This window comes from Cibotium barometz, chromosome 51 (genome assembly GCF_041138505.1).
Source record: "Cibotium barometz isolate CiBa-2024 chromosome 51, ASM4113850v1, whole genome shotgun sequence".
NCBI classification, from domain to species: Eukaryota; Viridiplantae; Streptophyta; class Polypodiopsida; order Cyatheales; family Cibotiaceae; genus Cibotium; species Cibotium barometz.
The window spans coordinates 7,906,524-7,920,970 of NC_141096.1; the positions used below are offsets into that span (position 1 = coordinate 7,906,524).

General features: G+C 44.0%; 1 protein-coding gene across 1 annotated transcript in view; it reads right to left on the reverse strand.

Moving 5' to 3' along the window:
* Nucleotides 1-14,447, reverse strand: part of LOC147609274 (solanesyl diphosphate synthase 2, chloroplastic-like) — a 139,281-nt gene that overhangs the window by 2,411 nt on the left and 122,423 nt on the right. The window contains exons 5-8 of the transcript XR_015264247.1: nucleotides 14,380-14,436; nucleotides 14,177-14,242; nucleotides 13,933-14,015; nucleotides 13,713-13,820 (exon numbers count right to left, since the gene is read on the reverse strand). The gene's annotated coding sequence lies outside the window, so the exon portion shown is untranslated. The remainder of the gene's footprint in view (nucleotides 1-13,712; nucleotides 13,821-13,932; nucleotides 14,016-14,176; nucleotides 14,243-14,379; nucleotides 14,437-14,447) is intronic.

A 14,447-nucleotide genomic window follows, 5' to 3' on the forward strand; every position in this document is an offset into this window, starting at 1 on the left:
CTATCATGACTTTCTTTAAGAATTTGGGCCCGAAAGTCACCAATAGTTGGTACACATATTCTACCCTTGTAGAGTAAGTACCCATCGTCAATGGAGTAATTAGCATATTTCTCCCCCCGACGAAGTTTATCACTCCCCTTTGAAGCCGTGGCAGTCAAAGGTGATGAAGGGCCTACGTCAGAACTCTCCGGTTCCAAACTATACCCAGAAGACACGGCTAGTCTCTCCGGACTAACTCTCGCTTCCCTTCCCGTTGCACCTTCGGCCAGTCTCTCCGGACTAGCAATACGTGCCAACGAGGGAGGTGGTCGCGTCTGTGAAGAAGTGCGTACGCGTACAGCGCGCCAGACCTCTGTAAAAGATGGATCGTGCTCACATAAACCACGTAGGGACTCCAAGAAATCATTCTTGAAGACTGTGAAACTAAGTTCATTAATCTGTGGCATGCAGGGATTTTATATTCACGTGATCACAAAATTTTTCTTGTTAATAACATGTGTGAACATGTTATTAACATGTTCACATGTTAACATGTTCACAAAAAAGCCGGTGGCAAGCGACCTGGTAACCGGAAAAAATCCCGCCGGGCTTTTGATATACCCCGGCGGGCCCGCCGGGCTTATGCTTTACCCGGCGGGTCCCGGCGGGGTCGTCACATATCCCGGCGGGGTACATTTTTCTATATATATGGGCCCGGGGGGCCCTTTGGGATTTCATTGCTGACAGCATACACAGGTAATAAAAACTTGTGTGTGTGTGTGTTTGTGTATGTGGGTGTGTTCGTGCGGGCAGCCGCCCACTGTCGCAATGCGCGGCAAGATGTGGGTGGTCCGCCACACGAGGGATGTGTGTGTGGGTGAGTTCGTGCGGGCAGCCGCCCATTGTCGCAATGCGCGGCAGGATTTGGGTGGCCCGCCACACGACTGGTGTGTGTGTGTAAGGCCATTCTTCGGAATGGTGCTTACCCTGGGGCACTTAGTCGGTAACGCGGCTAGTCTGTGTCCTATGGTAAGTATGGCACGCCGTAGCGGTGCTAGTCGGTAACGCGGCAAGTATAGTATCGTTATGGCGATGTCACCTTCCCTTCCCTTCCCTTTGTCAAATGCGGACATATGGTCGGTAACGCGGCCAGTGTATGTTCGTATCCTATTGGTATTCCCATAGAATCGGGCGGCATTTTGTCGTTAACACGGCAAGTTGGTGTCGTCCGCTAGTGCATAAAATGTTTTTTGCATATTGCGGCATTTGATCGTTAACGCGGTCGAAAAAGTGTCGTAAATTTGCTTGTGTATTTCGGCATATGATCGTTAACGCGGTCGAATAAATGTCGTAAATTTGTTTGATTTGACTTGTATTGTTTTTATTGTGTTTGATCCATGCGATACTTGGTTGCTAACGCGGCATTAGTATTTCATGGATCAAAGTTTACATCATATTGTCTAACCGTTTTATTTTATAATATCGTGATTCGTAACTCGAAAAATATGAATCTCTCTCTTCTTACCCCCCTCTCTCTCATGATACACTTCACAACTCTTTCTCTATCTCTCTCATGATTCACTTCACAACACGATAGATGTGTAGATAATGTTTTTTTTTCTCTCTTAAAATATACATACTTCTTAATAATTTCTTTTTTCTCCCTCTATTTACTTAAAAATTAAAACAATACATTATTTTTCTCTTTAGGAACTCCCAAAAACATTAAAAATGTGATTTAATGTTTCTTCTCTCTATCTGTCACAACTCTCTCTTCCTCTCCTCTCTCTCTCTCTCTCATGATACACTTCACAATTCTCTCTCTCTCTCTCGCAATGATACACTTCACAACTCTTTCTCTCTCTCTCTCATGATACACTTCACATCTCTCACTATCACGATAGGTATGTAGATGAGGAGTGCTTTAGGATTACAAAACATTATTTTTCTCTCTTTAGGAACTCACAAAACTATAAAAAATATCATTTAATGTTTCCTCTCTCTATCTGTCACACCTCTCTCTCTTCCTCCCCCTCTCTCTCTCTCTCTCATTCGATAATGTATACACTTCGTAAGTAATAATGCGCTTGTTGCGGTTGTCTCACGTTCGATAATGTATTGCATGATGTTGAGTTCAGTAATATTTGATATATTCTGTTTTTGTTTGTTCATTGATAAGTAATGATACACTTATTGCTGTTTTCTCACGTTTGATGATGTATTGGATGATATTGAGTTCATTAAAATTATTTGATATTCCGTTTTTGTATGAACATTGACGATATTGATATACTTGTTGCTGTTCTCTCACGTCTGCTTGATGTTTATTTCAGTAATGTTTGATATTTTGTTTTTTTATGTTTAGTGTTATTTGCTAGATTTACGAAGACGATCAACATGCTTACTCCCGAAGAGCGCAAAATTGTTCTGCGAGCAATTCGCGTTGAAGCAGTCATCACAGTATCACAATGTACTGATGATGTCATCAAGAAGATCAACGAGTCTGAGATACTCATGCGAGATCTCATAGACCAAATATGGGAAAATGCACAGCGGCGGCTTCGAAGCGGAGGCAACGCTGAGCTGCTGGATAGACAGAAGATAGCAGATTTCAACCATCAGCACATAACACGAACCATTTTGGGGAGCATGCGAGTAGCGTGCAGTGATCTTCGAGATGCTGCCCCGCCTGAAGCCAACGTGCAACGTCTACAGTTATGGGACGTTGTATGGAGCGAGCAAAGGGCCAAGAGCAAGCGCATGAAGGCGTTGGATGCAGAGTCCCTCCCCAAAAGAGTGCGAATTGCCCAAGACGTCGCTGCAACGTCCAGTCAGGCAGATGCAAGTGGTACAGGTGTCATTAATCGTACCATCTACAATTCTATGTGCACACATCTTATTGGCATCCCGCACGAAGCTCTTCACGAAGGACGAACAATAGGCTCCGGTGTGTTTGGAACAGTAAAAGAGTATGCAATTAAAGGTATATCATTTTTACCGGAGCACATCACTTTTTGCGGAAAGCACTACAAAGGAGAAGGCAGCGCGAAGTTCGAGAGCTTCCAGGCAGAGCAGGGTATGCAAGTGCTACATCCATCGATTGTCTGATGCATTGCCTTTACAAAAGAGGCTCCTTGGATCACAATTTTCCCGTACTTTAATGGCGGCGCTCTTGGTGATACTCTACTGAAGGTTCCCTTCAGATTCAGTGAGTTCACCAGAGCCATTTTTCGTTTGGATCGAGGATGGAGACAACCGCCGCCTGATAATATCCCTTTAGGTCATCTAGAACTTTCAAAAATAAAAGAGGTAGTAATAAACATGCCACATATTATGCATGCCCTAGTGGAAGGTGTAGCGGCAGCGCATATGGCAGGTATTGTACATACCGACCTACATCCTTTTAATGTAGTGTTGGATTATACAAAAGAGCTAAAGCCACGCATAGGTATTATCGATTGGGGATTGCTGCTGAGAGCGCCCAAAAAACGGGTGTCTCTCAATTTTGTTTATGAAGCAGACAAGAACCCCGAGAAGGTGGCACAGGCAGTCTCCCACGCAGACAGAGAGCGAAATAAACGGCCGTGGATAGCCCCAGAGCTTTATGATCCATTTTTGGCAGATGCATACACTCCTGCATCTGATGTTTTTGCCTTGGGATATTTATTACAAACTTTATATGACTTTTGGAAGAAAGTGCAAGAGTTGTGGATGGATAATAGTTCCCATGACAAAGTTACCATGGATACTATTATTCATAGAGTCAAAAATTGGATGTTTCTGCCTAATCGCGATGAGCGAAAATCAATTTTGCAAGTAGTTGAATTTTTTAGGTCACTAAATACTGACCCTACGAGGGCACAACGTCCTCTTGTAGAGCTATCGGTGGCATTCACCCCGACTTTGTAATGATACAGTATCAAGAGATGAAGTTTCAGGAATTTGAGAATTTGATGTGTCCAATGTTTCAAAATTTTGTTTCTCTTCAAAATTTGATGTGTCCAATGTTTCAAAATTTTGTTTCTCTCTTCATTGGGTCTTTGCAATATCTCTCTCCTCTTCTGGTGTTTAAGTTTATGTTTTCTCTTTAAAATTTGATGTGCGAGCATTGTTTGAAGTGTTTTTGGAGTCAAGTGGATATTTCTCATCGAGTCTTTGCAATACATATCTCCTCTCGTTGTGTTTGACTTCAAGATTTTGAGAGCAATGGTCAATTTATCTTACGTTGATCTTTACAGTTCATTAAAATCCTAATGTCGTTTACGTTCATGCAGATATGGAGCAAGTGCAAGCGAACGAGCATCAGGAGTTAGCCAAGAAGGCATACGAGAGAATGAAGGCCCTTGCACATGGCCTGACAGCCCGCGAAGCTACAAGAACAGCGTGCAGATTATCGAAATGGACAAATCCAACATATGCCCAATGGAAAGACATAAACAAACGGGTAACCACAGAGATGATAAAGGCAATATGGCCATGTCCAGATGGCGAGATAAAGAAGGGAAGATGGAAGATTTCTCGTTGCACTCACAATGATATCAAAACTAATGCCGAGCGTATTTTCTTGGAGGTGTACGGTCGTCCTCTCCATAACGCCGACGCTCCACTGTATTTTGCTAAAATGCTATATGCTCACTTTGTACTGGAAACTCCAGTGGACTTCGCCTCCAGAGAGGCCACTGTCAACACCCACGACATACGTGAAGAGACAGTTACATTCACAAGAGAAGAACTTGCTCTTATGGTGGAGGGCGCCGGACTGGAGTTAAACCAGGTCAAAGAAAGCTTAGGGGCACAGCTAGCAGAGAAGGAGAAAGAAGCTGACCGATTAACTCAAGCGTCAACTCCTCCCCCGGCCAATAGAGGAATTCAAGAGCAGCTAACAAAGATCAGCCAAGACGTGCAGAGCATCTCTTCACGTATTGCTCCTGTGCGCCAAGGAAACCACATCTCTCATTTTTTGATACATCCTGATCTTGTGGGAGTTTCTGCTGAGGCTACAAGTTCCTCCACCCCCCAATGTCCTGTATGTTACAAAGTATTCGATGGGTGGAGCGGCCAGTATATTCTACCATGTGGACACTACTACCACTTAATATGTTTAGTGAGACAAATGCAAAATACTTCCACATGTGCATTGTGCAGTGTCCCAATAAATCAAGGTATTTATACAGTGTTCGGCATGGCTAGCGAATATAAACCACCAGGACCTTTAGATGCAACTCCTAGTGCAATTCGCAATTTATTTCAAGATGAGAGCTAAGAAAAACAAATTCTACTTTTGTATTGATAATTTCTCCAAATATGATCATTTGTACAAGTACTTTTTATTAAATTAATGAAGTGACTTCTTCCTCTATGTCAGTATCTTGCTCCAAAATTCTTTCACCGTTTACTCTCTCGTCTGCTAAATTAAGCTCATCTAAGTCAATGTCTAAATTGTCTTCTATCTCAAGGGTGGTGCACAACGTACGTCCAACATCAAAGTTCTCGTCTACATCTTCACAATTGTACATCCATCTGGGCATATCTTCTTCATACTCTTCGCTTTCGATGTCTCGCAAGATCTTTTCATTGCAGTACATGTAAACAAGTTTATCTGCTCGATCTGCAAGAAGTCGATTGCGAATAGTACTATGAATATATTTATACATGCTCCAGTTTCTTTCTGAGCCTGAGTTTGAAGAGCACTGACTTAGAACCTTCATCGCAAGGTTGCGCAATAAAGCATAATGCTCACCACCATTCATCATCCACCACTTCCATGCAGGTTGCTCTTTAGCCATTTGTTGAACAAGGGAGTTGGAAAATAAACCCTCTTTCAACCGAAATGAGGTCATCTCCTTTATGCACTGTACACGATCATCATCATTATTATAGAAAGTGTTTACCACTTTATAAAAATCTTGCACCACCTCAACGTTGGACATCAAATCCATATTCCAATATTCAGGATCTAACATGTAAGCAACACTGTGCAGTGGTGAATGCGCTCCAATCCATCTAGCATGAAAGTACTTCAACAGAACTTTTCTTTGTCTACTAGAGAATGGTACACGCCATTGCTTCTCCACCACTGAATGCTCTAATTTCTCAGGACACTCCAAACTCCGCTGGACAGTCCACCATTGCATCCATGCTTTTCCGAGATTAGGCGCTCTTTGATCAAGGCTTCGTACAGCATACATAACAGGCATCATTACATGGTATGCATCCATCACACTGTTCCACCAACTTCTTCTCGTAAGCGCTGCCTTCAAGACTTTGATTTTCTCTTTCACTTTTTCAAGTTGAGTGCTCTCCCAGTCATGAAATGCCATGCATGTAAATGTTTCACAAACTGCATCTTTATTTCTAAGAAGAGACTCAAAAGTGTAAAAGTGAGTGCAAAATCTAGTCTCCGCTGGAAGCTTTAACATAACTGACATGCGAGGTCGAAACATATCCAAAACTCTCTGTCTCTTGAGCATGAATTTCACAAGCTGGCGAGCAGTGTCGACGATTGAGGCAAACCATTTGGTATCATCAGATTTATACCAATCTTTTAATACAAGATTCAAACTATGAGTATTACAGCCTACCGGAAAAATATGTGGATATTGTCGCTGTAGGATTCTGGATGCATTTTTATAATTTTTTGCATTGTCCATGACGACTTGGACTACATTTTTGGCACCCACTTCCTCTATCACAGTGCTAATAACTTGAGCAATGTAAGCCCCAGTTTTGATTGAACCAGCTGAATCCACGGCACGGATGAAAGTCTCACCTCTAGGTGAAATAACCATTACATTAATTAATGGTTTTCTTTGCACATTAGACCATCCATCACTTACTATACTACATCCAGAAAGCTCTATATTGCTAAGAATTATTCTTTGTACACGTTCTTTTACCTGCGCATAACATTTCTCTAATAGATCATTTCGCATAGCATGGTACGTAGGCGATGAAAACCCTGGTCCAAACTCACCAATTTTCTTCCATGCTCTCTTCCAATGCTCACTGTCCACCATCATCATAGCACTCCCAGAAAAGTAAATCGCTTCAGCAAGGACGAGTTGTGCATCATCGAGTCGACCTTGACGTAGGCTTTCTTGCAATGAAGTTTGACGCATGGGTATATTTCCTACGTCAAAGTTTTGCTTGCAAGAAGATGCACTGGGTAGATTACTTTCTGGCTGCATATTGCCGTTCGGGGTACAAGTAGGCGATGTAGCGGGAGTTTGATGATTAGAAGAACAGTGTTCTTGCTGCCTTGATACATTAACGGGAGGAGTGTCATGTTTTCTTGAATCTTTCTTTTGAATTTCTTCTCTTATGCGTTTGGCCACTATAGGTGCAGAGGGGTGGGTACATGACTTTTTCTTCGGTCCGCCTAAAAAGTGTTCTCTTAGTCGAGGCGCCCCACCTGATTTTACTGCATGGCATAGCTTACACTCCCAATCTATGAATCGATCACCAACGTTAATTGCATATTGCCACTCTATCCCAGGTGCCTTTTTTTTCCTGCTATTTGAAATTTGGACTCTATTGGAGGTACCACTGGATCCAACATTGTCCTCCATCTCAACAAATAACCTATTCAACCAAGCATATAACAATGAATACACAAATGAAAAAACAACAAATCACTCACGTATAACAAAACATACATCTGCAGACAAAGTACTTCGAAACTATCTTGACAAATACAAAAGATCATCACATAACACAAAACTATTTCAAACTATCTTGCAAGGTCTTACTACAAAACTACTTCGAAACTATCATGCACATTGCACCCCCAATGAAGGCTGCCTTTTGTACCCAATTAAGGATACTTTACACAATCAAAGATCTATGCTTGCCCAATACTCTAGTATAGGACAATAGACCTTCTCTAACATTCACAAAAAAAATCAAAGATCTATGCTTGCCCAATACTCTAGTATAGGACAATAGACCCTTGTCTACTCTAAACTATATCAAGTATCAAGAACCAATACAAGCCCCTAAGCAGGACTCTTGGCTCCATCAAACCATTCATAAAGCAGAATGAGGTAGATTACGTACGTGGCTCAAATGCAAAGCTGAATGACTCCAAATTTGTCCCTAAATCTCCGCAAGTATTAGCTACGAACCACACCCTGCCCCCAGTTCAAAGAACTAAGGACGAGTGGCCCAATAGCCTTAGGAGTGCCTACAAGGAAAGACGACAGCCCCTAAAATAAGGACGTTCTTCCCAAGAGGACACTTCTAGCAACTCGAGAGCTCCACAAGTACTTTGAGGAGAGATATCACGCCCCCAAAACAAGGACTATCTTCCCAAAAGTTGTACGACGGGTGTCGGGCAGTATTTATATACAGAATAATACCCCGCCGGTGTTCTTTCTTTTTCCCGGCGGGCCCGCCGGGCTTTTACCTTTCCCGGCGGGCCCGCCGGGAAAACCTCATACCCCGGCGGGCCCGCCGGGAATAGTAGAAGCCCGGAGGTGTTACTGGAATAGTGGGTTCCGGCAGGTCATTTCTCAGGTCATGTGAATATACAATGTGATCACAAGTTTTAATATGTTAACAATAGGTTTTGTTAACGTGATCACGAAATTGTGAAGACGTTAATGAAATCCCTGGTGGCATGCGACTAAGTGCATCTGCCACCACGTTATACTTACCTTTCTGGTAACGTATCTGAAGGTCAAACTCCTGTAGAATCTCCGCCCACCGAGCTTTTCTACCCTTCAGTTCATTTTGACTTGAAAGCCATTTCAGACTTTCATGGTCCGTCCGGACCTCAAAAGTGGCACCATATAAATAGTGTCTCCATTTTTTTAGTGCATGAACTATCGCTAGTAACTCTCGCTCGTAAGCCGAGTAGTTACGCTAGGCACGATCTAACTTTTTACTTTCAAATGCAATTGGGCGTCCCCTTTGCATAAGTACGGCCCCAATGGCCTCATTACTAGCGTCTGTTTCTAAAACAAACGGCTCATTTGGATCGACAATTGTCAAAACAGGTGCAGCTGCTACGGTCACCTTGAGCTTATCAAAGCTTTTCTGTTGGGCGTCCCCCTAACTAATGTTTTTTGTTTTTGACCGTAACTGGTCAGTCAACGGGACTGCGATCTTCGCGTAGTCCTTCACATACTGTCGGTAGAACCCCGACATGCCAAGGAAAATCTGCAGTTCCTCGAGATTCTTCGGCGCTGGCCATTTAAGAATAGCCTCTACTTTTTCTGGCTCCATCCGCGTACCATCGGCGGATATAATATGGCCAAGGTAGTGAATTTCTGTTTCAAAAAATTCACATTTGCTTTTCTTTGCAAATAATTTGTGCTCTCGCAACAACTTGAACACTAGACGCAAATGCTCTATGTGTTCTTTCTGTGTCTTACTGTACACAAGAATATCATCTAGGAAAACTACTACGAATTTTCCCAGATATGGACGTAAAATACTGTCCATCAGCGTCATAAACGTCGCTGGAGCATTGGTTAGCCCAAATGGCATAACCAAAAACTCAAAATGCCTGAAACGGGTCCTAAATGCTGTCTTCGCAACATCTTCTGCTTTTATTCTAACCTGATAATACCCAGATCTCAGGTCTATTTTTGTGAAGTATCTCGATCCATAGAGTTGATCGAACAACTCATCCATGCGTGGCATCGGATACTTGTTCTTAATCGTTATCTGATTAAGAGCTCTATAGTCTATGCACATCCGCATAGATCTGTCTTTCTTCTTTACCAGAAGAATAGGCGATGCCCACGGACTTGAACTAGGCCGAATAAAGCCTTTGTTCAAATGTTCCGTTAATTGTTTTTCCACCTCCTGTGCCTCGGAGTGGCTTAATCTATAAGCAGGTTTGCTTATAGGTTTTGATCCTGGCATAACTTCGATGCCATGGTCTACTTCCCTAGATGGTGGTAAACCATCTGGTAAATCATCAGGAAAAACATCCTGAAATTCCTCTAATAAATTCGTTAAAGTATCTACGTACTTTTTCTTTAATGTCTCATTCACCTTGGATTTTTTCTTGTTTGAATCACATGCATGCCAAACAGGGTTTTCAAACAGTGGGTCTCGTCCAAGGTTATTTTGTTTTTCTTGTTTGTCTACGCAAACATCATTTATCGTTTCATCTACGGAAACAGAATTCAAAAGAGGGTAACAAGCATATACCTCTGCTATCTGGTCTCTGCGGACCGCTGTACACAGCTCCATGGAGGAAATAAGTGGTGTGGCAGGGACAGTACAGTCGCCCTGCAGGGTGATGACTCTACCTCCATGCTCAAAACATAGCGTATTATGTAAGTAATTCCGAGCTAGACTAGGGCCCAAGCCATACAGCCACTCCCTGCCTAGATATACGTCTGCTCTGGCTAAGTGCATGACCTGAAAGTCAAGCGGAGCCTTGTAGTCCTGCATAGATAATGGGACCCCCAATACTACGGTATTCCATACCGTTTTGTCATATCTGTTGGCTAGGCCAACAGTATATTCATGATCACTCCGGGTCTCAGTCAATCCCAATTTCTTGACTAACGAGTAGTTCAAGAAGTTGTGACTAGCTCCATCATCAATAAAAACTGTGACTCTACGGCCACCTATGGTGCCATACATGCGCACCATGTCATGCGGACCTACAGTAGGCTGCCACATCGCTGGTGTCACTGAACAAGCGTGATGCTCATCACAATGACACACTGTCACCTCTCTGAACTCTGCGGAACTGAGAGGGAGTCTCTGCACTGTATGCAACTGCCTAGAAGATTTACCATCTTTTTTGGGCTCGTTGCCACTCGTGCTGGCTTTAGGCTTTGGACACTCAGCCTTCGTGTGTCCTACTTCATTGCAATTAAAGCAGCGATTTTCCTTTCGCGCTTTAATATATTGCTCTTTCTTTTGGTTTTCGGTGTCTCTTTTTTTTCTGGATGGTCGCGGTTTTTTAGACCAATGACCATCCTGTCCTTCCTGGTCCGTCCTATCCCCTTGTTTCTCACTGCGGAACCCTTTTCTTTTGAGGCCTGACCTCCTCTTTTCACTACCCTCGGCCCTGCTAGAACCACCACGCGCACTACGGCGCTTGATGTCATCGAATATCTGTGCATATTGAATTGCCTCTGCTAAGTCCTTAGGCTGTAGGGGTTCTACGTACTCAAGGTAATCATCTTTGAGGCCTCTCTTAAAGCCCCGCAATGTTCGGAATGCATCGATTCCTTTTAACTTGAGTACTATCTCCCTGTAGTTTGAGATGTACTGAGTTAGGGATTTGTTCTCCATCGAGCACTTGTCCCATAACTCCCAGCTTCTCTCTGCCTCATTAACAGGCAAAAATTCTTTTCGAAACATTGTTTCAAATTCCGTCCAAGTGGCAGGGCGAGTTGTCAGACTCATCCACCACTTGTACGCTTTGCCGGTTAAAGAGAGGCTAGCCTCTACGGGCTGTATACGGCTAGGCTGCTGTCGCAGCGCGTGCAAATCTGACCACTTCGCTAGAAACATATTGACTAAGTCCTTGTTTCTCTCCTTTTCCTCGCCACCAAAACTAGGCGGCTTTAAGTCTTTTAACAACGACGAAGCTGTCGCTACGGATGGCCCCGCAGGTGCATCGGCCTGTACTCCTGCAACCACTGGCGAGGCTACGCTCACCCGTGCTATAGGAGCTCGGCTACTACGAGGAGTCGGAGTACTAGCCGAGGCGGCTGTCAGTGCATCTAACCGTGTGGAGATGCTCTGTAACATCGTGACTAAATCAGCCTGGACTTTACCCATAGTGTTCAATTTGGCATTAAGATATTTAAACAGTCCACTAGAGAGCTCCGTCTCTGTCAGGACATCAGCAGGGTCTAGTAGGTCATAGTCATCGTCGTCATAATCCAAGAGGTCCTCCTCGGTCCCCTCGGTGATGTCAGTGTTCATGTCCTCTGGCTCATCGGCCAGAAAGGGGTCATCAGCCAATGCGGCCGCCGCTGCGGGCTCGCTGGGTCCTAAGGCAGGGTCAATAGACGAGGAGGGCGCTGGCGGATCACGAGTGATCGATAAGCGCGCTCCGGACCAAACAACGGTCGGGCGTGTACGGCCTGACAATTCGATCGGGGTCAAACCCGCGACCGAGGACAAGAGACTGGAAAAACCTAGAGAAGTAGAAGGCGGTGGAGACACACTACGCCTAGCAGACATTTTAATTCTTGCAAAAATAATGCGAGAACTCGGAAATTACTAAAAAAAATGCTAATAAAAATGAGCAATGGTGGAGAGAGAATAATAGTCACCCCCCTTTACGGTCGCCTGTCGATTTGTTGCGTTGCGAGCCTCTACAAGGACGCTTCCGGGATGCTTCGATCCACGAGAAAATATGCCTGCAACTCATAACAAAAATTAACTCCGGAAACACTTATCCCTTGTCGGGATTATTTCTTACGGGAATGATTCTCCTTCCCAGCCGAGAGAGAAAGGGTCTTTGAATTTTTTGATTTTTAATTTTTTCAAATTGAATAATGAAAAAAATATATATATATATAAAAGAAATGGTTTTTTTTTTTTGGGCTTGTCCCTGGCCGCTGGTGGGCGTCTGGCGTGTGCTGGGCGCTGGTCGCCGGCTGCTTGGTGGGTTGGCTGGCGCCATTCCTGGCCGGCCGCCGCCGTTGGCTGGCTGGCGCCGTTAGCTGGCCAGCGCCGCCGCCTGGGTGGCCGCAATGACTGGCCGCCGCTGGTTGGCCGGCGCCGCCGCCCATGGCTGGCCGCCTGGGCCTGGCTGGCCTAGGCGCCGGTTACCTTCACACGTCCCCCTTCAACGGGTACGCCTCAACGCTCACGCAAGCCAGCGCCTCCCCCCCCTCTACACGACTAGATACGTGTTTCGCCGTGGGTTTCGCCGTCCGCCCTGCGCCTTGATGACCGTCCCGCCGTTGCCTTGTTTGCTGGGGGCTGGCTGGTTTTCCCTTCCCCCCACACACAGTGTGTGACTGGTTTTCGCCGCCCCACCCCACGCGTGCATGGGTTTCGCCGCCCAGCCATTCAACGCAGTCAACACAGTTTTGCGCAGCATTTGTAGCTATCAACGCACAATTCAAGGTTTGCTGGGGCTGGCTGGTTTTCGCCGCCCCACCCCCCACACACAGAGGTTTCGTGGGGTTGGTCTGCGCCCCCCCCACCTCAACACACAGGCGTTTTTTTAAAAAAAAACCTTCAACGCACAGTTTTTCAAATCGATTCAACGCAGAAAAAAATGAAAACAAATACATTTTGCTTACCTCGATGCTGTGTGACGGGGAGAGAGAATGAGAGAGAGAGAGAAAGAGTTCTTCCCTTCAAAAGTCTTGGTCCTCCTTCCTCCACACATTCCCTTGTGTAGATAAGGGTAAGGAGATTGTGGATGAAAACCACCGAGTGGGCTCCGGTCCCCCGTTCACGCGCGGACTCTCACGATCCCTTCGAACCATGCTCTGATACCAGTGTTAGATATCCGTAACGCCGCTACGGGCGTTACCACGAGAGGGGACGGCCTCTGGCTCACCACCCAGCCATAGAGGAAGAATGAGGATTGCCCCTCATCCCCCAGGCTATATAGTGTGTGGCCTGCCGTCCACACTAGCCTGGCCGCCCATGACTACGCATGGGCGTCCTCTCCCACTGAACCCCGGATATGGCCATCCGGTCTGCCGTCGGTCACAGGCATTACAGCCTACGTGACAATATCTAAATCTACTCGACAAATTTATAAAAAAATAATAAAAAGGTGATAATTGGACCTCCTGAGTATGGCATGCGATATTAAGCAACTCAGTATTTGAATGACCGCCAACATCTTCCTCTATGTTCCAAGCATCATTATCCAAATAGTCGTCCTCATTAAGTACCTATCATCAAACAAAATACTTTCATAATCTATAATTAAAACAAAAAGAATACTTTGAAAGCAGTAGAGATGAACATAAAAATGAAAATTAATGTATCGAATATATTACTAACCTTCTCTAAATTGGTATTGTTAAGAAGTGTCATGTCCAGAATATAAGCACTTATATTTTCATTCTATGGTTAAAAAATGATCACTGAAACCAAGGTTAAAGTATCAAATACAAGTATGGCTCCATAAAATTCTCTGTAGTTAAAAATGATCAATGATACCAAGGTGAAAGTATCAAATACACATACGGCTTTATAAACTGATCCAAGGATGAAATAATATTTGTACAACTTGAAACATACCTACCTCATCAATGTTTGTAACCTTCTTCAAGAGCATCTTTGGAGTAGAAATTGAGCTTGCATTGTCACTCTAAGATCATAAATATAAATGAACAAGTCAATAATATTAACATTATTATTTTTTCATAATAAATAATATTAAATCTTTTTTCGAACAAAACATGAAAGAAGTATTTTTAAATTATATTATTTGCAATATATCAATACCATTGGTATTCTCCTCATTCATATGATCATCCTTTGTTTGTTTCATATTATCCTAACCTGTAATTTTA